General features: G+C 34.8%; 1 long non-coding RNA gene across 1 annotated transcript in view; it reads right to left on the bottom strand.

The window, feature by feature from the left end:
- The window catches only part of LOC128314329 (uncharacterized), a 172767-nt gene that overhangs the window by 35716 nt on the left and 116442 nt on the right, over window positions 1–20609 (bottom strand). The window contains exon 2 of the long non-coding RNA XR_008295843.1: window positions 3280–3369. This is a non-coding gene — a long non-coding RNA (uncharacterized LOC128314329). The remainder of the gene's footprint in view (window positions 1–3279; window positions 3370–20609) is intronic.

The raw sequence follows: 20609 nt of genomic DNA, 5'->3' as shown, positions 1-20609 counted from the left end.
TATACAATGGATTATTATGGAAAAAAGTATTATGCTTCTTAAAATATAAGAATATCTAGGCGAAATGGATCTGTTTTGCTTTTTAGTCCATCTTATTCATTCCTTTATTCCATCAACATGTTACTGAACTCATAAAATGGACAACTCACTGTGTATGTTTTTAGGTCATAATATTAATCATTATTAGTGTGTCTATACACATACTGTGAAATCTTCACTGGGGACATTATTCTAGCATCTTCAGGAGAAAACACACATCCAATTGCAAAGTCCAAAAGCAGTTTATCTCGCTGTACTTCTTTTCTTCACTGCAAGCCAAACAAGGCTCGGTACCAGACACCAATATAAAGAACTGTTGAAGTCACACCAGATTGCAAGAGAGAAAAAATTCTTCTTCTGAAAGGAATTCTATTACCTGTCTCAATTCTTCAATTAATTCTCCTTTATTCTTAAATTATCTAAATTTATTCACCTTTCTATTTGTATTTTTCAGAGATCGACAGAGTAATATCTGATAAACTGATGGCTTTTAAGGTAAAATATTTACAAGAAAAATAACAATAAACTCATTCATTTGACAGGAGTTTTGTAGGTCTACCACTCTATGCCTGTTCAAACTCTGATGATGAGTAGCTAGTCTTTAAATTTTTATTTAAATTCCAGTTAGTTAACATACACTGTAATATTAGTTAATATACACTGATTCAACACTTCCATACATCAGCTGGTGCTCATCACAATGAGTGCACTCCTTAACCCCCGTGACCTATTTCACCCATCCTCCCCATGCACCTCCCCTCTGGTAACCATCAGTTTGATCTCTATAGTTAAGAGTCTGTTTTTTTGGTTTTGTCTCTCTCTTTATTTCTCTATGCTCATTTGTTTTGTTTCTTAAATTCCACATATGAATAAGACCATGTTATTTGTCTTTCTCTGACTTATTTAACTAAGTATAACACTCTTTAGCTCCATCCACGTCACTGGAAACACGAAAACTTATTCTTTTTCATGACTGAGTAATATTCCATTATATCTGTATACCACGTCTTCTTTATCCATTCATCAGTCAATGGACGTTTTGCTCTTTCCATAATTTGGCTATTGTTGATAATGCTGCTATAAATATCAGGGTGCACAAATCCCTTCAAATTAGTATTTTTGTATTCTTTGGCCAAATAACTAGTCGTGAAATTGCTGGATCATAGGGTATTTCTATTTTTAACTTTTTAAGGAATCTTCATACTGTTTTCTAGAGTGACTGCACCAATTTGCATTCCCACCAATAATGCAAGAGAGTTCCCCTTTCTCTGCATCCTGACCAATGCCTGTTGTTTCCTATGTTGTTAAGTTTAGCTATTCTGACAGGTGTGAGGTGATACCTCACTGTCGTTTTGGTTTGTATTTCCCCGATGATGAGTGATGTTGAGCATCTTTTTATGTGTCTGTTAGCTATCTGTATGTCTTCTTTGGAAAAATGTCTATTCTTTCTTCTGCCCATTTTTAATTGGACTATTTGTTTTCTGAGTGTTAGGTTTTATAAATTCTTTATACGTTTTGGATAATGAGTATCTACTTTTAAGCTACTCTAATGAGTTGGAATTACTGTAGACCATTTCATCATTCTCATGAATGTACAACATAAAGGTACTTATATAAATAAATAAACAAAAAACATCAGTTCCAAAATTTGATATGAAGAAAATGAAAAGGTTTTAATGTGACAAAAAAATAAATGGATGTGATATTTGGGAATCAGATAAGATCTGAAAATCTGTAAATTCAAACTCTTAAGTCAAGAAGATGGAAAACCCATGAAGCACTTGATTAAGAAAGTTAAATGAAGAGTGAAATCTTGAGAGTTAAAAGCTTAGGAAAGAAGGGCCACCTGGGTGGCTCAATCAGTTAAGCCTCTGATCTTGATTTCAGCTCAGGTCATGATCTCACAGTCGTAAGATCAAGCCCTGGGTTGGATCCACACTAGGGGGTTCTCTCTTTCCCTTTCCCTCTGCTCCTTCCAAGGTGGCACACTGGCGTGCTCTCTCTTAAAAAAAGAAAAAAAAAGAAAAAAGAAAGCTTAGGAAAGAGTGCTCAAATAATAGAAAGAAGGAGTGTGGCGAGATGATAATACCAAGAGGAAGTTATCAAAACAGGTACCACTTACTAAGTGCTCCCTATTTATCAGGCCCTGTTCTAAGCACTTTACACATTGATCCATTTAATACTGCGAACTATGAGACAGGTAAAATTATTATGCACATTTTACAGATGAGGTAATTGTGCAACAGAGCAGCTTATTAAACCAAGATTATATGGTAAATAAAGATATCAGAGTTCTACCCAGGGAGTCTGCTGTGAAACTAGAGCTTTAACTCTTTCCCATTGCACACAACTGCTTGGGAGACAGTGTTCAAATCACCTAGGACACTGGGGATAAAAACTGGAATTGGGGCATTAAATGATATGTGAATCATAATCTGATTTAGCTTTTATATGGACTCCGGCATTGAGAATATAAATATCAAAAATTAATCGAAATTTTTTAAAAAAGCAAATAAAGATAAAATAAAAATCAAATAGCAAGCACAAAGAAGAAAATGGATAGGGGTGAACCAGAATTTTTAATCAACAAATTGAAAAGGTTGTGGGGAAAGAATAACAGGAAGAAAATAGAGTAAGGGTTCAGTGGGGGAAAGGGCCCTGCACTTGTGAACCCTTAGGAAATTCTCAGTCTACCTCAGCTACCAGAGATGTGTGTGCTCTTAGGCAGTTAACTAAACTTTCTGTACCTGGGCATTTCTTTATTTGTACAATAAAAAGTTGGACTACTACAGTGTTTTGTAATTCAAAATATATTACAAGCAAGCAAACTAGTTAAACTCTCCCCTACTGACATAAAGAAGGAATAGAAGTGAGAAAAGTTGGCAGAATCACTACATTAATAAAGAAAAGCAAGAACAGAAATGAGTGGTAAATTGATTTTTTTAACATTATAAAGCTGAAAATCCTGGAATTGATGATCTCTATGGTCTCTAGTTTTAAAATTCTATGATTCTATAATGAAAGTTTATATAAAGAGTAAACTTTTTAAAACATTTTATGTAAGAATAGTTTCTCCTATACCTCAAAAATATCTAAGAAGAAAAGCCATTCTTACATGAAAAGCAAAGCAAATTGAATTCGTTAAAATAACTCTCGGGCACCTCTAGGACATTGTTCCCTGTCAAAATGGGTGCAAGGGAGAGAAACTATAAAAATTGCAAAAAAAAAATATTCACTTACATTAATCTACGATGGCATCTGATGTTATTGCTGAAGCTCTGCTGCTATCTGATACAGAGCTGTATGACCTTGAGTAAAAAGTACAGGTTTCTACAAAGAAGAAAAAAAAAGAATGACAGACTTTCAAAAAGTGAATTATGAACCTTTCTTAAATTACAATCATTTATAAGGTATTTCTTCGTTATGATCTTGAATATAACTCATTCAGAATATGAACTGAAATGTTAGTTGCCTATGCCATTAATGTCTATTTCCCCAGCTTAGGAAACAAAACTTTTACCATCAAAGAAAAATACAATCACATCTGAATAGGTCTAATGATTCATGCTTGCAAAATACATGTTAGTAAAGGCATGCATCTATGAATTTAATTGAATAGAGGTTCATATAAAACATACATAACATATACAAGCACATTCCAACTAAAGGCTGATAAAATAATACACTGTTTATGGCAATGATTTTTTAAGTTTAAATTCCAATTAGTTAACATACAGTGTAATGTTAGTTTCAGGTGTACAACACAGTGATTCAACACTTCCATACAACATCCAGTGCTCATCACAAGTACACTCCTTAATCTTCATCACCTATTTCATCCATCTCCCCACCCACCTCCCTTCTGGTAACCATCAGCTTGTTCTCTGTAGTTAAGAGTCTGTTCCTTGGTTTGCATCTCTCTCTCTCTCTTTTTCCCTTTGCTCATTTGTTTTCTTTCTTAAATTCCACATATAAGTGAAATCATATGGTATTTTTAAACAAGTTAGATTACTCTTATAAACCATTTTGCATTAAGATTACAGAAAAACTGTTCTTTACTACAATATTACAGATCAGGACATTTCAAAGAGAAAGACAGACTCAACTTCTAGTAATTAACATATAAGCCAGAATTAGTAAAGGAGGAAACACCAACCAATCAGCATTAAACAAATTTCAGACACCCGTGTACTTTTTTCTCTTCCATGAATTTTTATCTCTAGCCTACATGTGCCTGAAATCTGGGGCTTTAGGTGTTTCCCCTGACCCTGGTTTCTGCACAGTCACTGGATCCACTGTTCTGTGTTCATACTTTTGATTTTCTTTTTGGATCTGGTTTCCTGTGTTAAAAATACTTCCAGTTTGCTTTCTTCTGTGCCCCATGGCACATCCTGCCCTAGATCCTGCTGCTTGTGTTTGCTACTCAAAATCTGGAAACCTGAACCCACCTTCTGACTATACCCCTTGCTAGTACTTTAAAGGTGTTCTCCTAATGCCCCAATACACTCTTGTCCAAAAAATTCTGCTTATAATGGAGAGAGGTATATTCTATATACTGTTTGAGAGACTAAAGTGACTATGCTCTCAAATATATGAGATAATAAATTGAATCTCTGAATTTATAACTAAAACTATATATAAAATCAAGATAAACATGGTTCTCATTGCCAGGCTTCATATACTTCAGTTAGTATAAGATTCTTATTCCACAAAAAGAAGTGATATTTCACTTAGTAGTAGGTACAACTACAAAAATTGTCCAAATATTTGCCCAAATATTACTTATTTATCCACAAAATAATTTCAAAATAAAAAAAGATTTACTTATATGAGTCGCTGACTAAACCATGACACATGCTAATATAATTTCTAATATTTCTTGTCACGCGAGTTGACATCAAGTAGAACAAACAGGACCTTTGATTCCTGGGTCCTAGAGGAAGACTTACTTGTCATGATAATACTTAACTAATGTTAATCACAGCATAGTAAACGCTCAGATACTTGAATTCTCAGAATTGTGTGATTTTCAAAGTGATATGAATATTCTCAGATATGGATTTGAGCCATTGCCGGGGGAAAATACCGTAAAGCAAGGATAGAAGCAAATCAGTCCATGATAACCGTGTATGTTTAGCATGACTGCCCATTTAACTGATTACAGGGTTACTGAAAGAAATATTGAGGGCTGAAGAGAGAACTTAAGGGATGAAACTGTGAGGGGGGACAGGATGGAGGTACCAACAGACTTTAACTTGCTTTGGGACCTTGAATTCCTTTAGATTCAATATTTGTGCCTGGTTCCATCTACCATTTCTCCTTCTTTTTATACCATAAAGAGAGTTTACTTTTTAACTTAAATTTCAAATTAGTAAGATGTGCCTATATGGTACACCCTACTGATTCACTGAATGTATTTCCCAAACAAGTACAGCTTCTTCATTCGTTGAAGTGCACACAAAAGTGGGACAATGCAGAGACTAGATGTCTTAGCAAGCTATTCAAGTATTGAGAGAATTAAGTTTTGTTTTTTTTTAATGTGACTCTTAGGGAATATCTGTTCCAAAAACTTTTAGAATTAAAAAAATAATTGAGGGGCAGAAATACTATTGTGAAAATTCTGTGCTGCTTCAGGCACTTAAATGCAATAACAAAAGGTTATATTTTGAAATGTGCCAAGTACCTCTACAAAGGTACACTGTGTGCAAATGTGTGTGTGTGTGTGTGTGTGTGTGTGTGTGTGTGTGTGTGTACTGCCTAGAATGAAATCAACTGATATTACCATGTTGACTCAGGTATCTGCAGCTGACAGTGCACCCTTCAGGCATTTTGGAAATCAACTAACAGTGCAGACAGCTGACAGAAAAAGAATGATGAATTAACACACTCAGCAGCAAGAATAATAGCAGAGAGAGCCTGCTAAGAAAGTCTGGTAAGCTAGCTTGTAAATATAATAGATGTATTAATTTATGGAGAGCTCCTAATCTGAAAGATTTAGGAGAAATTATATTTGATCTTATATTAATACTATTTGCAACAATTATAGGGTTACTGAAGAAAATATTGCAGCAAAAGAGAGAATTTAAGGGATGAAAATGTGAGGGCAGGGGGGACAGGGTAAAATATTTCAATGATTAAACAATAACTATGGAATACACAGATTTTAGTAATAACTTAATATTGCATTTTAAGTGCTACTGAATACCACCTAATATGGAAATATCTTGGTATTTTTAACATGAAAAGTAAATCCATTATCAACCACATCTATAATACAACACATTCAAGATGTCCTTGTTCAGTAAGAAAACAGAACTAGGGTATATCCATTCAGTTAAAGCACAATGCTGTTTAATAACACACACAATTTTATAGTAAATTTTTTAAAAATGAAACTTGTAAGCTGAGTAGTGTTTATATCTATTGAATAAAATTTATCATTAATAATTCTCATGAAGAAAATTTACATTGGTTCTCCTCTATCTCTATCTTTTTATTCAATATTACACTTAAATGAAAAAGCACAACTGGGCTTGAGTCCAGTAAGAATAATTGATTATTTTTCAAAAGGTTGATATAGAATTAATGTTTCCTTGGCAGCAAAAGTAAATCAAAATTATCACATGAAATATATTAAAAGCAAGGTGAAACTGATGTAGATTTGAAGCACCTTGGCACAGGCTTATGTACTACCAAGTTCTATCTCTTTAAGAAACCCTGTCAGATATTCTTTTAAATGCATCCAATATTTACTTTTGTACTCATTCTTCTACTTAATATGGCCTTCATTTTTAATAAGTTTCATGTTTATCTTGCAAAGATACTGTTTTTCTCTATTTTAACCTTTTTGCACAGAGGGAATACATACTCCTTCACTGTTTATATCTTGCATAAATTCTGCCAGGTCTTTGGGATTATCTCAAATGGACAATGAATAGGATTTGTAAAAATTGAATTGAGTTCAGTACTTTCAGAGAAATTTGGTATCTCAGACAAAACCTATGGATAGATTAGGGCCTTGAAAATATAACTATTTTTGGGTAGTCCTTTGAAATGTAACTTAGAGTAACTTGAGGAGAAAACATTTTAAAGTGGCATTAAAGCATACTGCTGTGTACTGCTTTCTAGTTGTGCCATAAGATCCAGGTTGACTGATGAATAAAAACCACGTTTCACAAGAAGGAAAAAGAGAGAAATAGTAATTGTAATACATATATAAATTGTATAGCAATTCGAACATATTAAGAGATGTAGGTCAATTGCTTGTAACTTCCTAGGGTACATAGGTGAATTAACATTAGTAAGTCAACATTACTATCTGACAATACAAAACTACTTTCCACTGAAGAAACCTGTATCAGCTACAGATATATTGTGTGGTAGATATTGCTAGAGGCAGAGCTGACTTAAGCACGTCACCATGACATGTAGACCACTTCCTCCAACACTGATTGCATGAGTGTCATGACAGACTAGAGGACAGACTATTTTTTCTCCTTGTATGACAATCACAATTCAAGAAAATGGCAGCAATTCGGCAAGAAAGGAAAATATTAATGCAAACTCAAAATGCCAACAGTTTGCAAGCAGTCTAACCTCATTAAAAGGTATTTAATGAATACCTATAAAAAAGCCTTACAAAGGCATATGCTACATCAAATCTAAAAGAAAAAATGGACAAAAATATGCAGTTTTTTGATTCCTTTACATGAATTAAACTTTTATTTATGACAGGTCTCTCCAGTACTATTATCCTTCCCAAGCTATAGATGGATGACTAGTCACAGAAAGTTTAAGTAAATTTTCTAAGGTCACACAGCTAGCAACTGTAGAAATTATCTCTTAATTCAGAGACTCTACGCTTAATAAAATTTCAAAGATTATAGCTTACTTAATCTTTCTAAATGAGGTCAAATTATAGTTAATAGCATTTATTCAGTTGACCAAGATGGTGGAAGAGCATGGAAGTGTTTTGTATGTCTCGCGTCCATGAAATGCAGCCAGACCAACAATAAACCATCCGACACACCTAGAAAACTGATTGCAGGATTAACACAACAATCTGCACAACCTGAGCCACAGAATTCAGCAGGTACATGGCGTGGAGAGGTGAACTTGTGGAGAGAAAAGCCAGCAGCAGGTAGGGAGGCGCTTCTGCAGGTGGAGAGAGGACAGAGACTGGGGGTGGGGGAGTATATGGGAAAACACCCCTCCCCAAAAGCAGCTGGGGAGAAAGTGGAAAATTGGAAACAGTCACAAGGACAAAACTAAAAAGGGAGAAAGGAGAAAGAAGAGGGCTTAAATTCTATTAAGACTGTAAACAAGGGGAGCGCAAAGGCTGCAACTCCGCAGCTCCATAACTGACGGTGCTCTCGTGGGAAGGGTGAATACCCAGGAACAGAGTGGGGTCTGGGAGGTTCTCAGGCCACACGGGAAAAAGTGGTTCCACTGCTGTAAGGGCATTTGGTAGAGACTGGTGAAGCCACCCAGTCCCAGCAGACCCCAGAGAACAGCCACATCGCTGGTGCTGGAACAAGGTAGTTAAAGGTGAAGCCTGGTGCCAGATGTGTGTTGTGATTTTCCATAATCCCTGAAAAGCTGCTGCTACACTATCTTGCGAGCATTTTCTAGGGTGGGCTGGCACCTGGCCACAGTCTTGGGCACCGGGAACAGCAGGGTCCTGCAAGTGTTCCTGGGTACAGCCGGCATTCGGCCATTGCTCAGTAAGACCCTCACTCAGAGGGGCGGAATGGGTCAAAGCCACAGCCCTTCAGAAGTAAGGGGCCGGGGAAGACAGCCGCATCTGAGACAAAACTCGGGAGAGAGGTACTGCTAGGGCCTGGTCATGGAGAGTGAAGAAGCGGAGAGTGGACGAAAGCTGAAGACAGAAGACAGGTGTGTGATTGCTGATTGGGGAGAACAGAGTTCCCATAGTAGAGACTGGGTAGCTGGGTGACGCCATTTTCACAGCTACCATGTACGTGCATACGCACCTATGGGCACCACGACAATCCACCTCAGTAGGCTAGCACTGCCATCTAGTGGAGAACGGAGCAGTTACATTAAGCCCCAACCAACTGGGCCAACCTCCCTCTTCAAGAACACAAGTCTCACCGCCTACATAGTTTATAGACTATAAAGCGCTTCATAGTCTGACTTCTAGGGGAAAATGAAGTAATTTCAGTCGTATTTCAGTCTGTTAGCAGGTCCAACTATTCAATTCTTTTTTCGCTTTTTCACTTCTTTTCCTTTTCTTGAATACAGAAAGAGAAAAATTCATTTTTATTTTCAATTTTTATTAAAAATATTCTTCTTTAATTTTTTACTATATTATTTGCTTTTATGTAATTTTTTCAAATTCTATTTTACTTCCATCATTTTACTTAGTCTACTTTTTCAAAATTTTAAGCATTTCCTTTTTTTTCCTTTTTTCTCTTCATCGTTTCTTTTTTTTTTGAATACGGAAAGAAAAAAATTCATTTTTAATTTTTATTAAAAATGTTTCTTTAATTTTTATTCCACTATGTTTTTACTTTTGTGTATATTTTTCAAATTCAATTTTACTCCCATCATCTCATTTCAGTCTACATCAGTGTATTCATATTTTCAAATTCTCAACGATTTCCTTTTTTTTCTCCCCCTGTTTTTTCTCTAATCTGTCAAACCACTTTCACCACCCAGCTCAAAACACACCTAGGATCTAGCATCATTTATTAGATTTGTGTGTGTGTGTGTGTTTAATTTTTTAAATATTTTTTTAATTTTAATTGTTTTAATTTTAATTTTTCTACCTCATTAATTACTTTTCTCCCTTCAAAATGACAAAATGAAGGAATTCACCCCAAAATAAAGAGCATGAAGAAACGATAGCCAGGGGTTTAACCAACACAGATACAAGCAAGATGTCTGAACCAGAATTTAGAATCATGAAAATAAGAATACTAGCTGCATTCAAAAACAGATTAGAATCCCCTTCTGTGGAGATGAAGTAAAAGCTAGTCAGGATGAAATAAAAAATGGTATAACTGAGCTGCATTCTCAAATGGATGCCGCAGCGGCAAGGATGCATGAGGCAGAACAAAGAATCAGCAATATAGAGGACAAACTTATAGAGTAATGAAGCAGAAAAAAAGAGGGAGATTAAGGCAGAAGAACACGATTTAAGAATTAGAGAAATCAGTGACTCATGAAAAGGAACATCAGAATCATAGGGTCCCAGAATAGGAAGAGAAAAAAAAGGGGTAGAAGGGTTATGTGAGCAAATCATAGCAGAAAACTTTCCTAACCTGGGGAAACACACAGACATGAAAATCCAGGGAACACAGAGGACCCCCATTAGATTCAACAAAAACCAACCATCAACAAGGCATATTATAGCCAAATTAAAAAAATTCTCAGGCAAGGAGAGAATCATGAAAGCAGCAAGCGGAAAAAAGCCCCTAACCTACAAGGCAACACAGATAAGGTTTGCAGCAGACCCATCCACAGAAACTTGGCAGCCAGAAAGGAGTGGCAGGATACATTCAATGTGCTGAATCAGAAAAATATGCAGCCAAGAATTCTTTATCCAGCAAGGCTGTCATTCAAAATAGAAGCAGAGATAAAAAGTTTCCCAAACAAACAAAAATTAAAGGAGTTTGTGACCACTAAACCAGCCCTGAAAAGACTCTCTGAGGGGAGAAAAGATGAAAAAATATATATGTGTGTGTGTGTGTGTGTGTGTGTGTGTGTGTGTGTGTGTGTATATATAAACACCAAAAGCAACAAAGGTTAGAAAGGACCAGAGAACACCACCAGAAACTCCAACTCGACAAGCATCATAATGGCAATAAATTCATATCTTTCAGTACTCACGCTAAACGTCAATGGACTCAATGCTCTAATCAAAAGACATAGGGTAACAGAATGGATAAGAAAACAAGATCCATCTATATGCTGTTTACAAGAGACCCACTTAAGACCTAAAGACACCTTCAGATTGAAAATAAGGGGATGGAGAACCATCTATCATGCTAATGGTCAACAAAAGAAAGTCAGTGTAGCCATACTTACCTCATACAATCCAGACTTTAAAATAAAGACTGTGTAACAAGAGACAAAGAAGGGCATTATATCATAATTAAGGGGTCAATCGACCATGAAGACCTAACAATTGTAAACATTTATGCACCAAATATGAGGGCATCCAAATATATAAATCAATTAATTACAAACATAAAGAAACTCATTGATAATAATACCATAATAGTAGGGGATTTCATCACCCCACTGACAGCAATGGACAGATTATCTAATCAGAAAATCAACAGGGAAACAATGGCTTTGAATGATACACTGGACCAGATGGCCTTAACAGATATATTCGGAACATTTCACCCTAAAGCAGTGGAATATACATTCTTCTCCAGTGCACATGGAACATTCTCCAGAATAGACCACATACTGGGACACAAATCAGCCCTCATCAAGTAAAAAAGATGAAGATCATACCCAGGATATTTTCAGATGACAATGCTATGAAACTGGAAATCAACCACAAGAAAAAATTTGGAAAGGTAACAAATACTTGGAGACTGAAGAACATCCTACTAAAGAATGAATGCACTAACCAAGAAGTTAAAGAAGAAATTAAAAGTATATGGAAGTCAATGAAAATGATAACACCACAACCCAAAACTTCTGGGACGCAGCAAAGGCGGTCAAAAGAAGAAAGTATATAGCAATCCAAGTCTTCCTAAAGAAGGAAGAAAGGTCTCAGATACACAACCTAACCTTACGCCTTAAGGAGCAGGAAAAACAACAGCAAACAAAACCCCAAACCAGCAGAAGACAGGAAATAATAAAGATTACAGCAGAAATTAATGCTACTAAAAAAACCAGAACAGATCAATGAAACCAGAAGCTGGTTCTTTGAAAGAATTAACAAAACTGATAAGCCACTAGCCAGTTTGATCAAAAATAAAAACGAAAGGACCCAAATACATGAAATCAAGAATGAAACAGGAGAGATCACAACCAACACAACAGACATAAAAACAAAAATAAGAGAATATTATGAGCAATTATATGCCAATAAAATGGGCAATCTGGAAGAAATGGACAAATACCCAGAAACATATACACTACAAAACTGAAACTGGAAGAAATAGAAAATTTGAACAGACCCATAACCAGTAAGGAAATTGAATTTGTAATTAAAAATCTTCCAAAAAACAAGAGTCCAGGACCAGATGGCTTTCCAGGGGAATTCCACCAAACATTTAAGGAAGAGTTAACACCTATTCTCTTGAAGCTGTTCCAAAAACTAGAAATGGAAGGAAAACTTCCAAACCCTTTCTATGAAGCCAGCATTACCTTGATTCCAAAACCAGACAGAGACCCCACTAAAAAGGAGAACTATAGACCAATTTCCCTGATGAACATGGATACAAAAACCCTCAACAAGATATTTACCAACTGGATCCAACAATACCTTAAAAAAATTATTCACCACGACCAGGTGGGATCTATACCTGGGATGCAGGGCTGGTTCAATATCTACAAAACAATTAACGTGCCTCATCACATCAAGAAAAGAAAGGACAAGAACCATATGATCCTCTCAATAGATGCAGAGAAAACATTTGGCAAAATACAGCATCCTTTCTCGATAAAAACCCTCAAGAAAGTAGGGATAGAAGGAGCATACCTCGAGATCATAATAGCCATATATGAATGACCCAACGCTAATATCATACTCAATGGGGAAAAACTGAGAGCTTTCCCCCTAAGGTCAGGAACAAGACACTCTCACCACTGTTATTAAACATAGTATTGGAAATCTTAGCCTCTGCAATCAGACAACACAAAGAAATAAAAGGCATCCAAATCAGCCAGGAGGAGGTCAAATTTTCACTCTTCACAGATGACATGATACTCTACATGGAAAACCCAAAAGATTACACCAAAAACTGCTAGAATTGATTCATGAATTCAGCAAAGCTGCAGGATATAAAACCAATGCACAGAAATCGGTTGCATTCCTATACACCAACAATGAAGTGAGAGAAAGAGAAATCAAGGAATGGAACCCATTTACAGTTGCACCAAAAACCATAAAATACCTAGGAATAAATCTAACCAAAGAGGTGAAAATCTATATACTGAAAACCATAGAAAGCTTATGAAAGAAACTGAAGAGGACACAAAAAAATGGAAAAAGATTCCATGCTCCTGGATAGGAAGAACAAATATTGTTAAAATGTCGATACTACCCAAAGCAATCTACATATTCAATGCAATCCCTATCAAAATAACACCAGCATTCTTCACAGAGCTAGAACAAATAATCCTAAAATTTGTATGGAACCAGAAAAGACCCCAAATAGCCAAAGAAATCTTGAAAAAGAAAACCATAGCAGGAGGCATCACAATCCCAGACTTCAAGCTACACTACAAAGCTGTAATCATCAAGACAGTGTGGTACTGGCACAAGGACAGACACTCAGATCAATGGAACAGAATAGAGAACCCAGAAATGGACCCACAAACGTATGGCCAACTAATCTTTGACAAAGCAGGAAAGAATATGCAATGGAATAAAGACAGTCTCTTCAGCAAGTTGCGCTGGGAAAACTGGACAGTGACATGCAGAAGAATGAACCTGGACCACTTTCTTACATCATACGCAAAAATAAACTCAAAATAGATGAAAGACCTCAATGAAAGACAGGAAGCCATCAAAATCCTCAAGGAGAAAGCAGGCAAAAACTTGTTTGATCTTGGCCACAGCAACTTCTTACTCAACACGTCTCTGGACACACGGGAAACAAAAGCAAAAATAAACTCCTGGGACCTCATCAAAATGAAAAGCTTCTTCACAACAAAGGAAACGATCAGCAAAACTAAAAGGCAACTGTCAGAATGGTAGAAGATAATGTGCAAATGACATATCAGATAAAGGGTTAGTATCCAAAATCTATAAAGAACTTATCAAACTCAACACCCAAAAAACAAATAATCCAGTGAAGAAATGGGCAAAGGACATGAATAGACACTTCTACAAAGAAGACATCCAGATGGCCAACCGACACATGAAAAAATGCTCCACATCACTCATCATCAGGGAAATACAAATCAAAACCACAATGAGATACCACCTCACACCTGTCAGAATGGCTAACAGTAACAACTTAGGCAACAACAGATGTTCGTGAGGATGTGGAGAAAGAGGATCTCTTTTGGATTGTTGGTGGGAATGCAAGTTGGTGCAGCCACTCTGCAAAACAGTATAGAGGTTCCTCAGAAAACTAAAAATAGAATACCCTACAACCCACCAATTGCACTACTAGGCATTTATCCACAGGATACAGGTGTGCTGTTTCAAAGGGACACATGCACCCCCATGTTTATAGCAGCACTACCAACAATAGTCTAAGTATGGAAAGAACCCAAATGTCCCTCAATGGATGAATGGGTAAAGAAGATGTGGTGTATATATACACACACATACACACACACACACACACACACACACACACACACACACACACACATATATACAATGGAGTATTACTCAGCAATCAAAAAGAATGAAATCTTGCCATTTGCAACTACAAGGATGGAACTGGAGGGTATTATGCTAAGTGAAATTAGTCAGAGAAAGACAAGAATCATATGACTTCACTCATATGACGACTTTGAGAGACAAAGTAGATGAACATAAGAGAAGGGAAACAGAAATAATATGAAAACAGGGAGGGGACAAAACCGAAGAGACTCATAAATATGGAGAACAAACTGAGGGTTACTGGAGCGGTTGTGGGAGGGGGGATGGACTAAATGGGTAAGGGGCACTAAGGAATCTACTCCCGAAATCATTGTTGCACTATATACTAACTAATTTGGATGTAAATTTAAAAAATAAAAAATAAAACAAGATTAAAAATAGCATTTATTCAGTTTATGCAATTGTTTACAGGAGTTTCACTTTGAAGCTAAGAAAAAATATATTAATCTTCCATGAACTTCTGCTTTTAAACAAATCACTTACTCAATAAACATGTGACATACAAAACTCCTACATAAATAAAAACATTTATTGGCTCTAAGAAGATGAGTAAAATCATTACATACTGATTATGACTTATTGGAGCTGACACATTAGTATATTTAGGTCAAATAAAAAGCATGGTTGTCAGGTATATTTTATAAGCATTTGAATTTCTGCATATACTGTTATGCATGTAACATACATATATCTCTAAGTTACAATAAGAATTTATAAGAGATATACTAGGAATAAGAAAAGGAACTACTCTTTAATGTCAAGGGTAAAAATTAATAAGGGGGAGGCATCTGGATGGCTCACTCGGTTGAGTGTTGAACTCTTGATTTTGGCTCAGTTCATGATCCCAGAGTCTTGTGATCAAGCCCCGGGTTCTGAGCTGACTGTAGAGATTGCTTAAGATTCCTTCTCTCTCTCCCTCTTCCCCTCTCTCCCACTCTCTAATAAAAATTAAAAAATAAAAATAATGTCAAGGAAAGTCGAGTTCTCACCTAGAATTTGGTAAAATTTATCATGTGACCCTGGGCAACCTATTTATTTTATATGTCATGGTTTTCTTTACTTCAACTGTAAAATAAAAAGTAGTATCCAAATTGTGACCAAGATTCATCTCACAGATTAAGACACATGATTTTAAAATGTTTCAGTAAATTCTCAGTAATTTTTTCATTTAACTTTTGTTCTCACACACGTTCTCTTTATAAAGCTCCGTGCTTTAATGAGAGAAGCAAATTTGACTCACATGTACTCTTTCATAAAAATATGAGAATTGAGAACCCAGTTTATATACTTTGTGGCCAAATTACCAACTCTTGCATTATGCAATTTGCTTCTCGTATGCCATTTATAGTTCATTAGAGATCCTATTTTGTATCTATTGAAGTGAACTTTTCTTTGTGAATAACATTAGCACAGTGGGAAGACAGTGGCTTATACGGGTTTATATCAGAGCTATACCTTTAGTAATTCTGTAAGCTCAGGGAAGTGCCTTAATACCCTACATATCCAGCTTTATTTTATTTCTGTTTTACCTGTACTTTATGCCAACTTTGAAAAGTTTTATGAAGGGTATACTGCGAACAGTCAATAAAAATAGCTTGATGATGACAATTACAAGTTTTTGTTTGGAGGTGATAAGCATGTAGAAAAAGTATAACCAATGGATATTTTAATTTATTAAAATTTTCCAAAAGGCAACGTTCTACACAGTGCATTTTAAAAATATGGTCACTGACATTAATGAAGTCATATTATAAGGAATAAGTAATTAATTAAGGATATAAAGATTTAACAAAGTATATATGTAAATTATCACAACATCTAAGTCAAGTACAGTATTTCCTCTTTGTCCCATTCTCTGAAAGATCTGTTATTAACATTTTATCAGTAATGTAGAAATGATACTGCAGTGAAACTTCTAAGTTTGTCGATCATATAGAATTTCTCCTAGTAATTAAAGAACAAAATAACTCAACAGTAATAATGATTAGCATTTGCCATATATTTCCTGATTTATTATGAAGTATTATACTTTATAAATGTGGAAAAATATAAATATTATATATATAAGTGTAAGTATAGATATAAATGATTCCTATTTAAATTCACATTTGTTTATAAACATAGTTACATACATATAAACATATATAAAGGGATATACTTATGAGCATATTATTTATAAACATATATGAAGTACTCATAAACATATATAACATATAAATTTATATTTTTATAAACATTAAACAATTGAAATATAGTAATGATTAATACTTTACCTATGTTAACTAATATAATGTATACTAACACTTTATCTACATTAACTAATTTATTTTTCAAAACAACTATAGATCCTGTTTGATGGGTTCACAGAATGAGGAAACTCAGGACAGAGAGGTTGTGACTTTCCCAAGGCCATAAACTTGTGGGTAGCAGAGCCAACTTCTGATCCTAGGAATCAAACGTAATCTCTTAGCTAACATATTCTTTTTCTTTGAAAAATTAATTATCGAAGTTGTTGTGCATGGCATTAACAAAGTATTAAGTGGGCTTCAAATGGGAGAAACAAAAACATATTTAGAATAAACCTAAAATATAAATTAAATATACTAATTTTTCTACGATATTTGTGAATAAATACTTGAAGTAATATGGGACCTGGCTGCCAATCTGAAATTCTGCTCTATCAGAAGCTTTAGAAATTAGACAAATTCTCTGAGTCTCATGTTTCTCATCTGAAAAAAAAATACCGTAACACTTCATATATGTGTTTGACAATTAAATGAGAAATACATAGGTGCCTTGTGCGCAACGTAATTCCTGGTAATTGATAGAAAAAAATCGATTAACACTTAGAGGAACTCTGGTAGAGCTTCCCTCTTATAAAAAAGTCTTGATGTTAAATGTAAAAAAATTGATTCCTTATATAAATCACTGTATGTCTTTACTGGAACATTAATCTGAAAAATATTAAAGATGGTTATGGGGCACCTGGGTGGCTCAGTCAGTTGAGCATCCAACTTCAACTCAGACATGATCTCAGGACTCATAAGTTTGAGCTCCACATCGGGCTCTGTACTCACAGCTCGGAGCCTGGAGCTTGCTTCAGATTCTGTGTCTCCCTCTCTCTCTGCCCCTCTCCCACTCTCATTCTGTCTCTCAAAAATAAATAAACATTAAAAATTTTTAATTATGAAAGGAGCATATGTAGCATGCATGATCATCTGACTTGGTGGACTTGGACAGTACATAAGTTTACTTGTGTGTTCACTTGTCAGAGTCATTTATCCCTTTTCACACTCAATACTGTTCTACTGTGTATGGTAGGCTGTAGTCACCTGAGGAACAGAGTTGCAGAGAGATGCAGTAACTGATTTTTGAGATGCTGAAAGCATTAAAACTGTTTCATATAATAAAATTAAGCCTTTTTCAATTATTACTACCAAGTCTTTAATAAACTAATGAAACGTGTATGGGATAAACAGGACATATTCATCCAACCAAAAGTACATTAGAATTAGGATCACCCATTGAAACATGAAAGTAGTTCACTTTGGGGCAAATACAATGCATGGGAAAATATTTCTCTGAGCTGTACTTTATTCATAGAAAACCTCCTTAGGTCCCCACTCAGATATCTCAGATCTTTCCAGGGAGACAAAACTTCTTTGTTTGTTTATCTAGCTGGTGCATTCTAATTCCACATCAGATTTAAGCAATTAATTTAAAGCAATACCAAGTTAACTATACTACAGATAAAAATATACAGAAGTAAAATATATTTACTGAAGTAACTTTAGCAAAAAATGTTTAAAGTTATAGTATTTAAGTGATATTTACATCATAGCTATCTGAAATAAATTACTTCATGTGTAGACAGTTCAACTCTCAATTCTAGAAATAACTAAAAAAATAAGATAAAGTGTTGTTTTTTTGTCCCCTAGAAGAAATTAAGATTTGATCGTTCTCTAAAATGTAGTATGGGCTAAAAAAAAAAAAAAAAAAAAAAAAGGTAAGTATTTGGATTTTAAAAGTCTTTTTAATACATTACTAGACTATCTACACTGTGTAACTCGTAAAAGAAAAACAGCAATTTGGGGGCTTTTTTTCTTCTTAAATTTTATATTCCCAAAATTAAAATTACAATCCTTTTCAAACATGTCTCAAGTTAGATCTATAAGAGTATACCCTATAAAATTAACTCTTATATTGTTGATTTCAAATCGTTTTTAAATTAAGTATAGATAATAAATTTTATGATTGTGCTGTGCCTGTAATCCTCAAATCTTTTCCCCCAAGCTAATACATATTTTAGGATTTCAAATCCTAAGCCATCATCATGAACACCTTTGATACAATGAGTAAAATTACCAAGGACCCTAGTATAAAACAATACTAAAAACACATTCAAGGATATTCATGGCTGTCCTTCAGAAGAAGGACAATAGAACTAGACTGCCCAGGATTTAAGTTCCTCAAGAATAAGAATATGTCACAGTTGCTTGGAAATGTTTTTGATTTTCAACTTTATTCTATTCTACCCTTCTCTTACATTAGGATTCTCATGCTTAATTTAACCTTGCTTCAAAATATAATCATCAATAATAATCTGCAATAATAATTATTTTCTTGAGTGCTCACTTTTATGGCATTGTGCTCATTTTGCACAATGATAATAAGTACAGTAAAAATTGTGGTTTCTGATTTAAATATCAGAGTAATGAAAATATAAAAATAAATGACTAAAGACTGAATAAAATTCAATTTCATTTTATTAATTTTCTACTGTGTAAATTGTTTCTTTAACCCAAAACACATTCTGGGATGAATAACAGTAAAAATCACTGAAGAATATTTTTCCTTCTATGGTTCAAAATCCAGCAATTACACCCCAGTAGAAACAAGTACACCTACTGCCCAAATCTGTATTTTTCACCAGGAGGAGTTAGAAATTCTTTGTAAAATTCATTGATTCCAATGTTAGAGCAGAAAGACCAAAAAACAGGGAAATGTCAAAAGAATGTAGGAAACCAACATAAAAGATCTCCCCATTGCCAACACTGAAATACTGTGAGTACAAAATAAATAATGACAGCATTAGATTATAACCCAAAAAAATAAAACAAATCTCCATGAGTCCATATTAATAATAGATGGATGGAGGCAGGGAGGGAGGGAAAGAAAGACGAAGGGAGGAAGGAAAAAAAAGAAAAGGAGTAACTCTTCCTTATAGAAATTCCCCATGAAAAATGTAGAAAGAATGATCACGAGAAAATCACCAGCAGAATACCAAAGAAGTAATTTTCACAGGCTAGAATATCAATGGATGCAGAAATTAGTAGACAAATATTTAAGCTAAAACAGTATATATTATATACATCTAGTTTCAAAGAATTATAAACTATGTTATAGAGAGAAAACAAGTAAATTTATAGTGTAGAATCCTAGCAGGCACTAGTTTAACCAAGTGTTGAAGGTTAATATCACGTATTGATAATATGACACCATGTAATCCCTGATTTATTCAGCGACAGGAATATATCACTTCTGTGGTACTTTCACAATCTCGTTTTGAGAAAGGAAAAAATAAAAAAACTTCAGACAAATCAAAATTGAGAAACATTCTATAAATAACTGAACTTCCCTCTAAAAAAATGTCAGTCATGAAATATGATACTGAAGTTGCTGTAATATATTGGAGAATTCTAATTAGATTTCTATTACTACTATAACAAATTACCACAAATTTAGTAGCTTGAAACAACACAAGTTTATTATTTTACTGTTCTGAAAATCAAAAGTTCAATGTCATACTCACTGGGCTAAAATAAGGTATCAGTAAGACTGAATCTCTTTCTGGAGGTCCATGACCATAGCTTTTAGAGGCTGCCTGCATTCCTTGGCTGTTGGCCCATTATCTCCACAGTCAAAGCCAGCAACATCACATTTCTCTGACCTTCCTTCTATTTTCATATCTCTTTCTGACCACAGTCACAAAAGGTTCTCTGCTTTAGGGGATTCATATGGA

This window comes from Acinonyx jubatus, chromosome A1 (genome assembly GCF_027475565.1).
Source record: "Acinonyx jubatus isolate Ajub_Pintada_27869175 chromosome A1, VMU_Ajub_asm_v1.0, whole genome shotgun sequence".
NCBI lineage: Eukaryota > Metazoa > Chordata > Mammalia > Carnivora > Felidae > Acinonyx > Acinonyx jubatus.
This window is presented reverse-complemented; position numbering and strand designations above follow the sequence as displayed.